The following is a 12,519-nucleotide window of genomic DNA, read 5'->3' as shown; positions in this document are numbered from 1 at the left end:
AAAATAAAAGAATGGTCCAAAGAAAATTAACAGAAAACTAGCAGGAAGATGCTAAATTCAACAACTTACTTATGATGTGCCCTTGACATAATTTTCTTCACATATCTTCTTCCTGGGACTCATTGAAGCAACCACATGTGAAATAACCACTTGAGTTACGCCAACCCTTCCTGGGACTCATTGAGCTTCTTGATTCTTGGGTGTGCAGTTTTCATCAAATTTGGGAATTTTTTATTATTTCATCAATTATTAAAGTCTGTTCCCCCCTTTCCTCCAGGACTGAAAACATGCATGTTAGGCTGTGTAATATAGACTCATACTTCATTGAAGTTCTAACTTTTGTTGTCTTTCTTTCCTCCAGTTCATTTTGGTAGTTTCGATCACCTTGTCTGAAAGTTCCCCCACTCTTCTTCAGCAGTTTCTTTTTTTTAATGTTTTATTTATTTTTGAGAGCAAGAGAGATAGAGTGCAAGCAGGGGATGGCCATGGAGAGAGAGGAAGACACAGAATCCAAAGCAGGCTCCAGGCTCTGAGCTGTCAGCACAGAGCCCAACGCGGGGCTCGAACTCACAGACAGTGAGATCATGACCTGAGCCAAAGTTGAACACTCAACTGACTCCCCTGATTTGAATATTTTTTATATCCCTCATTCTTCTCCGCATCATGTTCATGTTTTTCTCTACCTTTTTGAACATATGGGGTATTTAAAAAATATATTTTCATGCAGAAGAATGAAANTAAAAAAATATGTTTTCATGCTCTTATTTAATGTTATTACTTATGGCATTTTAGGATTCGTTCTGTTGACTTCCTCCCTTCTAATTATGGAGCAAATTTTCTTAACTCTTTGCATGCATGTTAAGTTTTGACTGTATGCTGGATATTGGGTTCCTTTCTGCCTCCTATGCTGAATATCTCCCTTTTTGGGGATGGGGGATTTTTTCTCGGACTCAGTAAGTTATTTGGAAACCATCAATCCTTTCATATCTTGCTTTTAAAGTTTGTTAGAGCAGGCCCTGGACAGTTTTTAGTCTAGGGCTAATTTGGCCGCTGAGGCAATGCTTTCAATGGGACTGACAGATGCTCTGTGTACGAGGAGGCCGTTCTACTTGGCTGGCAGGAGCACCAATTATGTTTGGCCCTGTGTGAGCTCTGGGGATTTTTCTCCTTATTCCTTTCCAGTGGGTCTTTCCTAAGTCTTGGGCTGTTTTCTCACACACAGGTGCATACCAACACTGAGCCAAAAACTTGAGTGATCCGTCAGCAAATCTCCCAGACAGTCTCTGTGCATCTTCCTCCTTCTGGTTCTTTGCTGTGAACATTCTATTCATCTTGGCTTTCATGAGCTGCAAACTCTGTTTCTTCAACCCAACAAGACTGCTGGGCTCTGGGTTTGTCTTCTTTCTGGTACCATCCAGAAACTTGCTATAAACTGGAGCGCACATAGGTCTAAATTCACTTGTTTTCCTTCTCTTACAAATCACTAACCTGTGTTGTTTGTTGTTCGATGTCTAAAAACTATTGCTTCACATATTTAGTATGGTTTTACAATTGTACAATGTGGGATATCAGTCCCCATTCCTGTTATTCTATCATGGATGGAAGCATATGTCATGCTAAAATCAGATAAACTTGAATTCAAGACAAAAAGCATTAAAATGGACAGTTATTTTTGTTACCATTATAATCCACATGAAAGTATAATTGCCTTATACCTTTTGCACAGAATTAATTCTTTCATCTCTTCCAAAAATTCTGACTGTCTACTGTGTGCCAACACTTTTCTGTTACTAGACAATTTAAAAGGGGAGTCAATATTCCTACTCTCAAAAAGCTTCTAATGGAGTACAGAAAGATATTAATAAATAAATATCTCCAGATAAAATGATCAATAGTGAATGTTGTAGAGAGAAGTAAAGTAGGGTGATATAATAAGTATCTATCAGATCAGAGATTTCTGAGACATTGCTAATTTCAGCTAAGGTCTGAATAACAAGAAGGAAACCACAACGCACAAAACGGGAAGAGGAACATTTTGGAAAGTAGGGATAGTACACGTACTCTAATTATGTGAATGAGCTTGTCTTATCTGAGGAAGAGAGTGAAGGCCAGTGTGGCTAGAGGGTGCTGGGGAAAGGGAAGAATAAGGTCACTGAGAGACAGGCTCAAGGCAAGTCTATATACTTTGTGAGCAAAGTGTGCATTTATTCTAAGTGGAGTTTGGATGGGATGCTGTTGGGAGGTTTTAAGCAGAGGAGCAGGGAAGTTCATCCTGACTTCCATGTGAGATTCAAGAATGGAATCAGAAGCTTACTGGAGGGTTGATTTCAGTGATCTATGCAAGAGTTAACTGGCTTGGACTAGCGTAGTGATAGTAGAGAGAATGGGAAGTGGATGGATTTGCAATTTATATGGAGGTAGACTTAACAAGACCTACTATTGAATTGAATGAGGAAACTCTTAATTTTTGGTTTGAGTAACTGGGTTTGTGGTCTTACCATTCATTTATAGAAAGAAGAACGGAAAAAAATCTAAATGGGGGATATAAAATAAAAAATAACAACATAAAAATGAGAAACAAAGACACACACCAACAGACAAACTTTAAAACACTTACTTTAATTTTTCACTGATGAAGAAAAAAAAGGTAAAAAATTTTAAGACCAGGTTCTGAGTAACAGAAATACGTATTTAACCTTATACCATTTTAAAAGAGAATATATCTTCTTTTCAAAGGCTCATGAGACTTTTACATAAATTATTTGTCTATTAGGCATGAAAGGAAATGTCAACAAATTCTAACATATGGAAATAGTAGAGACCAATTTCACCACAGTACAATAAAATTAGAAATAAACTAGGAAATTCAAATAGAATTAAAATGAGTAGTCAAACAATTAGAAATTTAAAAGTATGATTTAGAAAATAATTCTTGGGTCAAAAAGGAGCACAGAATCACAATGTAAAAATAAAAAGATATTGTTAAAAATCTACATAATACATATAATGAATCCAAAGATGTGTCCAGGAAAACTGATACCCTTAAACTTTTTCATTACTAAATAAGAAAAAAAATCAATCAGTACTCAACCCTCAAAACAGAAAATGCCCAACAAAATAGATACAAGAAAAACACTGTAGGGAAGTAACCATACCAAAAAGAAAGACCTAAAATGAATAAAATGATAAATCCAAGGGTAGTTTATTTGAAATGCCAAAAATACATGAATTTTGAGATAGAATTAAAATAAACAAACAAAGTTATACTGTATTAGAAAACATATTAACAAATGAAAACATACACTATACACAATACTATAATGAGTGAGAAAATTTGGTCTAAACATATACATTTCTAGGAAAATATAAAATATGAAATTTGAGACAAGAGGAAAAAGGAGAAATTTATAGAATAACTTTCTTTAATGTCTCCAAGCAACAAATAACTTCGAGATGATTTATACTATTCCAGAGCATAAGGAAAGAAAGTGAACTTCATAATGTTTTAAATGAATTCAGTAAAACTCAAAAGCAATATTTTTCAATGGAACATAAATGTGCAATTTCAGTCTAGCCCCATTTATCAATATTCACATGAGTATCCCAAATAAAATGTTAGCAATTAGAATCCAAGAAAACATGGATGTCTTATAAATTCATGACCATAAAGATTCCTCCCAAGAATGTTATAAATGATGATTATTTTATTTTTTTCTATCATAGTTTATTGTCAAGTTGATTTCCATATAACACCCAGTGCTCATCCCAACAAGTGCCCTCCTCCATGACCATCACTCCCTTTCTTCTCTCCCCCACCCCCATCAGCCCTCAGGTTGTTCTCAGTATTCAAGAGTCTCTCATGGTTTGCCTCCCTCCCTCTCTCCAACTATTTTTCCCCTTCTCCTCCCCCTTGGTCCTCTGCTAAGTTTCTCCTGTTCCACGTAGAAGTGAAAACATATAGTATCTGTCTTTCTCTGCCTGACTTATTTCGCTCAGCATAACACCCTCGAGTTCCATCCACATTGCTACAAATGACCAGATTTCATTGTTTCTCATTGCCATGTAGTATTCCATTGTATAGATGAACCACATCTTGTTGATCCGTTCGTCAGTTGATGGACATTTAGGCTCTTTCCATGATTTAGCTATTGTTGAAAGTGCTGCTATGAACATTGGGGTGCATGTGCTCCTATGCATAAGCACTCCTGTAAATGATGATTATTTTAATGACTAAGGGGGGGAAATATTATTGTCCCTAGTGATTTCTCAAGAAGTATTTTGGTAAAACTCACTATTTCTGATTTTCTTAAAGGATTATGTGGGTTTTACCTCACACACACACACATGCGTGCACACACACACACACACACACTCATGGTATATAATTTATACATAAAACTAAAAGTCTGTGTTGAACTTAACTGTGTATCAAGAAGGCTAATTCTGGGACATATAGTCAAATAAACTTAGGAATTTCTCCATTAAAAATGTCTTATGAAAAAGTTCATAAAGTGCAAAAAGCACAATAAAAGCTTTGAGACACTGTATAAGAGAAATTTGTTTAACTCTAATGGATAAACTAACACATCTGAGACTTTTTTTTTCCAGCACATCTATTAACATGTCCTGAAAGACTTTTCATCATGATCAGTTTTGAATTTATATACTAGAAAAGTACATAATGGAAAGGACCAGAGAAACCATGGAATAAGCACATCTCGTAAGAGTGTAGTGTGATAAATATGACATCTAAAGTCAGGTGGAGGGGCAAAGGATTAGTTATGCAAAAAAGATGGTGAAGCAATTGAGGAGCCAGTTGGAAAAAATGAAACATCCCCAACAAACTGTAGGTTGATCAAATGTTTGTAGAAAATTAAATTATTAGATAATGCACAAATCAAAATTTGTATAATGTTGAGGAAGTTCCTTCTAAACTTTCAAGCATATTGTGCACATGCACAAGAGAAAAGAGAGAGAGAAACAGAGAGAAAGGGAAAGAGAGGGAGAGAGAGTGGGAGAGAGAAAAAAGACAAAAAACATAAAAGCAAGGGTGAATTGATCTTGACAAAATAAGGAGAACTTTTGACCCGCAGAAACACAGTGAGTTTGAAAATAACCTCAGCAACCAGGAAAAATGCTTGCAACATATATAATAGAAGAAGAGCGAATTCCTCTAATTTTAATAAATACATTAAAAATAAATTTAGGGGCCAACTTCACCTCAGGTCATGATCTCACGGGTCATGGGTTCAAACCCCACGTTGGGCTCTGTGCTGACAACTCAGAGCCTGGAACCTGCTTTGTATTCTGTGTGCCTCTCTCTTCTCTCAAAAAACAAAAATGAAACATTAAAAATTTTTTAATAAACTTACAAATATACATACCATGATACGAAAACAAGCAAAGCAGTTGAAAGGCATTTCAGAAAGGAAAAGTGTAAATGACCAATGAATATTTGGAAACATATTCCACCTAATCAGTAATTAAATGAAACCATCAAGGAATATTTTGAAGGGTGAAACACATAAGAAAACTCATTATTTTGGAAATCTGGGGACATTCTTAGTTGAAATATCCATTTGAGCAACTTTTCTCATCATGTTTAAAATGTTTACCAAAAGTAAAGCATATACTTTTTAGTCTAGCGATCCAACTACTATGTTAGTAAAACCAAGAAAATAACCCTGCAAGTATGTCAACACTCATAAACGAGCAGGATGTGTGGTTTTACTTGAGTGTGCTCTGGCAGTTTTGACATCAGTGTTCTGGTATCTTCAACCAAAGAATTCCGATTTCCTTCTTTCTTTATGTTCTGAAACGGTTTAATATAAAAGTAGAAACAACTGAAATGTTTGTCAAGAGAAGCAAAACAAACAAACAAACAAAAAAAAAACTACCGTACTGTAAATGAAATGGGTGAAGTTGATAAAGGGGATCAAGAGGACACTTGTGATGGGCCTGAGTAATGTACAGAATTGTTGAATTGCTATGCTGTACACCTGGATCTAATGAAGCATTGTATGTTAATGATAGTTCATTTTTTTTAAAAAAAGAGAGAAACAAATGAAAATGTACACTATCATTAAGATCAATGAGGGAAATCTTTTACTCACATTGTTAAATAATAATTTAAACAAAGGTCAGAAAACAGCATATACAGTGCATTTACTTAAAACTCAAGTGTATATCCATGAGAAGAAAAATGTCCGGAAACAGGTTCATCTAATAGTGTGCAGGGTCTTTTGTTTTTGTTTTTGGTTTTGTTTTTGCCCTGAACTGTGGAATTTGGAGTGATTTTCATTTCCTCCTTGTATTATTTGATTTTGTAAATCAAATATTATGTATTACTTTTACAGTTACTAACACTACAAAGTATGTAAATTTAGGGAAAAAGGGAATATGTCTAAATAACTTAATTTTAAAGTGGAACAGAAAGAAAATAATTATGAAAAGGCCTTTGTATTGAGACCAAAGTCTACAATAGTTTTAGAATGGAGAGAAGCTAGATTGTAGGATTTTAAGAAAAGAAAAAAAAAAAAGCTACAGGAGGTAAATTTGGAACTTAGACTGGTTTTTAATTTCCTCCTATTCCATGAACTCTTTTGTATTGCTCCAGTTGTCTCATCTCTTTTCTGCATTTCAATATTTTAAAACATTTTTTAATGTTTATTTGTTTTTCAGAGAGAGAGAGAGAGAGAGAGAGAGAGTGGGAGAGGGGCAGAGAGAGAGGGAGATACAGAATCCAAAGCAGACTCCAGGCTCTGAGCTGTCAGCACAGAGCACCATGCAGGGCTTAACTCACAAACCATGAGATCATAACCTGAGTCGAAGTCGAAGTCGGAAACTTAACTGACTGAGCCACCCAAACGCCCTTCTGCATTTCCATATTAATCTCCTCTCCTTCCTTACCTTAGAGATGGCACCTTGTGGTATGATATCTAGCTCCCCATTTCCTTGTTCAATGCCCTAAATGATCTGTACCACTTTCTCACAAAGAGATGTGTAAACATAGGAAATGTTTGTTCAGGTTAAAAATGTACAAACAGGGTCTTGGATAGAAATACCACATTGGAGTATGAAATATACTGATTTAAATGCTGCGTTGCTGTTTTTTTTTTTCTTCAACTGATCCCTACCTTTTTAACACTTTATGTAATCCTTCTTATTTGTTTCTGTCCAATTCCTCTATTGCTTGCTATTTTCTCTATGGCCTTCAGATTTTCATTCATCTTTCACACTTACTCCTGCTGCTTTGTTCTTTCTTTCAATCACTGTTTATTCAGTTTTGAACCTATGAACATATTAAAACTGGAGGCCTAGAGTTTTTCTTCTGAGTGTAAAGGGTATTAGGTAGAACATGGTAATTAATTTTTATTTATAGTAAACACAGCACATCAAAGAAGAATAACAATGGGTGAACTAAAGAAACAAGACCACACAGTCAATAGCACCTGATAAATTGCACATACTGGAAATTGAACCTCTTAATGAATGAGTTGTGTTTATACTTTCACCTTTCTTTAACAATACTGATGTAAGAGTTACCATTTTGTGGGGAGGAGAATGTGTCTGTATTATATAGTCGTACAGTTAACATTTAAATGCCAGGATGGGAGTTAGGAGGGTTGACCTCCCCTTCCCCCTGAACAGTCAAAAGTCTATGGGTAACTTTTGACTTTCCCAAAACATAACACTAATAGCCTACTGTTGAGTAAAACCCTTACCAATATCATAAACAGTTCATTAACATGTATTTTGTATGTTATATGTATTATATACTGTATTCTTACAATAAAGTAAGCTAGAAAAAATGTTATTATGAAAATCATAAGGGGGAGAGAATAAATTTACATAACCGTCCTGTACTTATTGGGGAAAATAACCCCAAAAAACAAAAACTGTGTGTAAGTGACCTGTGTGGTTCAAACCGTGGTGTTCAGGGATCAACTGTCATTAGTTCTTATTGATAGTAAGTCCTAGTGCACTGTCTCCTCCTTATTCCTCCAAGCCCTGTTGATTCTCTCCCTCCAGGAGATGCTTTGAATCATTTCACTTCATTCCTTCTCCCATCCCCACTCACGGGGTGTACAGCAGGAGCCTCCCAATAGCCCTCCCCATCTTCAATCTGGACTCTCTAAAACCCATTCTACACACAGCAGCCAGAGTTATCTTTAAAAATATTGATATGATCATAGTAATGCTTACCTTAACACCCTTAAATGGCTTCCAATGTTACTTAGAAGAAAATTAAAATCATTAAATTAAAACATTTAATTTGTTAACATGTTGTATGAGGTCCTGCATGGCCTGGCCTGGGCCAGTTTCCATGGCTTCCTCCCAACACTGAGCCCCTCACTCACTGACCTCCAGAATCGCTGGTCTTCTTTTAAGTTCTAGATGGGCCAACTGTTTCTTACCTCAGGGCCCACATGTAAGCAGATCTTTCTTGGTGATTCTTTTTTTTTTTTTTTTTTAATGTCTGATCTTATTTATTTGTTCCTTTTAGAAGAATCTCATTTTTTACTGGACTCAGACTTTGAGGTAGAAGCTCTCAGAGAAGACAGCCTCCGTGTCTGTTGGCAATCAGTTCTTGGCATTTTTCTTTGGCCTCCTTCATTCTCTTGGCCAAAAGCTTAGTATATTCTGCAGCCTCTTCCTTGTTTTTCTTTGTACGCTGCTTCTTCAAAGCAGTGCGCCAACGTTTGCGTTGGAGCACACGTGGAGTGACAAGACGCTGAATCTTGGGCGCTTTGGTTTGAGGTTTCTTACCTTCTCTGTTTAGGGGCTTTCTCATAACATACTGACGGACATCATCTTCCTCTGAGTGATTGAAAAGCTTGCAGATTCTGCTAGCTCTTTTGGGCCCCAGACAACGAGGCACAGGAGTATCAGTGAGTCCAGGAATATCCTTCCCCCCCTTATTTCACGATGACCGAGTTGAGAACACTGAGATTGGCATCCACAATGCAGCCTGGACAGATTTGCGCTTTCTTTCTTCAGTCCTCCTTGGTCGGTAGCAGGAATGCCCCTTACTCAGCAGTAGGCGGACACGGCCATGGGTCACCACTCCCTGCTTCATGGGGAAGCCTTGTATGTCATTGCCACCGACTCGGACCACGTAACTCTTCCATTCTTCCCCTAGAGCGTCAGCAGCAACTTCTGTGGCCATTCGCTTCTCATAAAAGGTATGAAGTTTGAGTTCATTGTCCACTTCAATGAGTTTCTGGCAGCCAGTAGCTGGGAAAGAGATGTTCAGCTTCATCTTGAGGCTGCCTACCGCCTCCGAGGCTCCACGAAAAAGAGCTCAGTGATTCCTTTCTTCCCACTCTTCACCTGGCCAACATTTTCCCTCAAGCCTCGCTTTCCTTTGGGAACGCCTTCCCTTTATACCTGTGGCAGATTTTGTAGTTCTCTTGCTTCTCCTGTTCATTACCTCTTCCAGTCTCTTTTGCTACGGCCTCCTGACTGCATTACTCGTATTGCTTTGCTGTCTGAGTTCTGAATGTGATTTATGTTTACCAAACAGAAGCTCTCATGGAAGGCTTGAATTCAGAATTGAGTTAACTGGAGAGAAAGGCAAGGTTAGAGGCGACCATTTTTATGAAGCAGAGCTTAGCCTAGCGGCTGTGGTTCTGAGGTCAGCAGTAAGAATATCAGCTCTCTGATTCTGGCAGAAGGAGTAGCTCTTTTCATGGACCATCCATGGTGTGGCTTTGGGGACCATTTATGGCAGCTCATTCTAGCGGCTGTAGCTCAACCACTCATACTCTGCAATGAATACCTTTAATTTAAGCTACCTAACATAGATTCTGCTATCTATGGCTGAACCTTGACTGATACTTGGTCCCTCCTCAATCTTCAATCAGAGCCTTCCATTATATTCTTTAATTATATTTGACATTTCTTTCAGAGCACTTGTTCTAATTTGTAATTACATAGTTATTCATGTGTTGGCCTGTCTCAATTATTAGATTCTCAGCTTCATGAGAACATAGGAAGTGCTTAACATACAACTTTGGAAGACATTAATAAAGCAAAACTATATTAAGATTCTTCTTTACTTACTGCTTGATTACATGCTTTCCTTGGGTTTGAGAACTGTAGATATATTCGGTATTTGGATATAACTACTGTTAGTGATTGTCATGATTTATTCTGTATCCATTAAAAGTAGTCTTGTATGGTTTTACCCTGGCAATACAGATTCTATTAGAAGTTCCTTCTTGAATCTGATCTCACTACAATGACTAGGGTTAAATTAAGTTTCCCTAACATCCACTCTTGGATATAAAAGAATGTATGTTGCAGAGAAAGTATGTCAATAGTGGAGCACAATAAATCTGATATGAGATTTGGACAATTAGACTAATGTGTCCTACTATACAAAGTCTTCTTTGGGTTTTTTTTTTAAAGTTTATTTATTCTGAGACAGAGAGAGAGAGAGAAAGAGAGAGAGAGAGAGAATAGGGAGGGACAGAGAGAGAGAGGCAGAATCCCAAGCAGGCTCCACACTGTCATCATGGAGCCCTATGCGGGGCTCTAACTCATGAATCTGTGAGATTGTAACCTAAGCTGAAATCAAAAGTCAGACGCTTAACCAACTGAGCCACCCAGGCACCCCTTTGGGTTTTTGATATCCAACTAGAAGAAGAAAAAAACGTTTAGTGACAGGAAAGAGCAGAATTATTATTGAAACATGTTTTCCTCAGTTGTATCATATGTCTTTCACATTAGACAAATTTATGCAGACGTTTTATGTTAAAGGATGAAATATTGTTGGATCTGGAAAATCATCCATTATGCCATATTTCATATGAAGAAGGTCAATGGGCAGATACCACAAAATGAAACAAAAGGAAATAAGGCAGCTAAATCACGCAAAGAATGAGCTAGCAGACTCAGGAAGCTTACCTTATATGACTGGCATTTACAAGTGTTCATATGCAGATATAGGTAATCTTTTGGTGACCTTTGAAGACAGCAAGGCTGCTCCTCTTTCTGGATTCCTTAAATCAATGAACAAAATTACCAACCTAGGAACCCAGGCATTAACCTTAATTCTTCCTTCTTTCTTGTAGATTCATCTGCTTCATCCAATTTGATCAATAACCACATTCTTAAAAGTTCCCTTCTCTTAATCCTTTTTTTTTTTTTTTTTGCTCTACTTTGGCAGTCTTATTAAAACAGCCTCCTAATTGGTTTTCCATCACTTCAATTTAGAATGATATGTCTAAAATCCAAATATTATCATATTACTCCCTTCTTAAAATCCTTTAGTGGCCTCCCTTTCTAGTCAGGCAAGACACTTTATGACCCCTTCTCATGCCTTACCGCCCCCCCACCCATGCCTTCTTCCTACGATCTTCACTGAAATACTTTAAATTACCAGAAGGCACTGGATCCTCTCCCTACTCCCCATCCCCCAGGTTTGCACTCAGCGCTCCATATCCCTGATACCTGCTTCCCATACTCTTTGCTTGACTGACTTCAACTCATTTTACAGAATTCAGTTTAGATATTACTTCTCTAAGAAACCTTTCCCAAACCCCAATGCCTGGGTTACATTTGAACCTTATGATTCTCTAAAAAATTCTATCCCCATCATAAGTTATCATCCTTCTGAATTCGCCTCTTTACTTGTCTTCTTGCGCATCAGGATTAGGTTTTGTTTAATATTAAAAAATAATAACAGTGACTTAAACAAGTTGGAGTCTTATTTTTTATTTACATGAAGGAAATCCATAAATGAGCAATCCTCGGCTGGTGTGGCAACTTCAAGGTCATCAGGTTTCTAGGACCATTCTATTTTTCTAAACTGATGTAGCACATGGTTTCCATCCCTAGGTTGCCGCATGTCCAGGAGAACTCCAGCAGTTATGTCTGCCTACCAGACAGTAGGAAGGAAGAGAAAGCAAAGGATAAAAGATGGATTTACTCTGTTTAGTTTCCTTCTACAGCACTTTCCTGGAAGTCTCACCCCATACCTTAGCTTACTTTTTATTGGCTACCCCTAGCTACAGCAGTAACTGGGAAGTGTTACATTTTAACATTTCAAGGTATGTAATTATTTTTTATTTTCTAAATAAAATCTTATCTAGAATCCAATATGGAGCAATAAAAGTGGAATGCTTGGGTTGGAGCCAAGCAGCCTGCATCCTGATTTGTCTTCCCTTTCTAGATTCCCCAGGAAGAGCCATGAACTACTCCAGGGCTTCACAAATCACAATTTGAAAGCAACTGGACTCATGATCCCACCAACACAGGAATTTCTGAATCAAGGTACTATCATTTCATCAGGAAATAACCAACCCAGCTTGTTATCAATAAAAAGTAAGCCAATTCTTTTGTCCCTGACAATGATGTCATCCATTTTTGGAACACTGAAATACTATACCAAAATGCTGAAGTAAGGAAAGATGGGATTATAACAGGATATGCAAAACAGAACCTGGTGGTGTATATGGAATATTGAAAAGAAAACATACAGTCCTCTTCAACTTCAATTTTGCCTGTTCTCAA

General features: G+C 37.2%; 1 pseudogene; it reads right to left on the bottom strand.

Moving 5' to 3' along the window:
• Positions 1–8,513: 8,513 nt before the first annotated feature.
• On the bottom strand, positions 8,514–9,283 carry LOC144220012 (small ribosomal subunit protein eS6 pseudogene; annotated as a pseudogene).
• Positions 9,284–12,519: the final 3,236 nt, after the last annotated feature.

This window comes from Crocuta crocuta, unplaced genomic scaffold, assembly GCF_008692635.1.
Source record: "Crocuta crocuta isolate KB4526 unplaced genomic scaffold, BGI_CrCroc_1.0 scaffold19, whole genome shotgun sequence".
Taxonomy (NCBI): Eukaryota; Metazoa; Chordata; class Mammalia; order Carnivora; family Hyaenidae; genus Crocuta; species Crocuta crocuta.
Note: the sequence above shows the minus strand (reverse complement) of the source record. Positions and strands in the feature narration are given on the sequence as shown.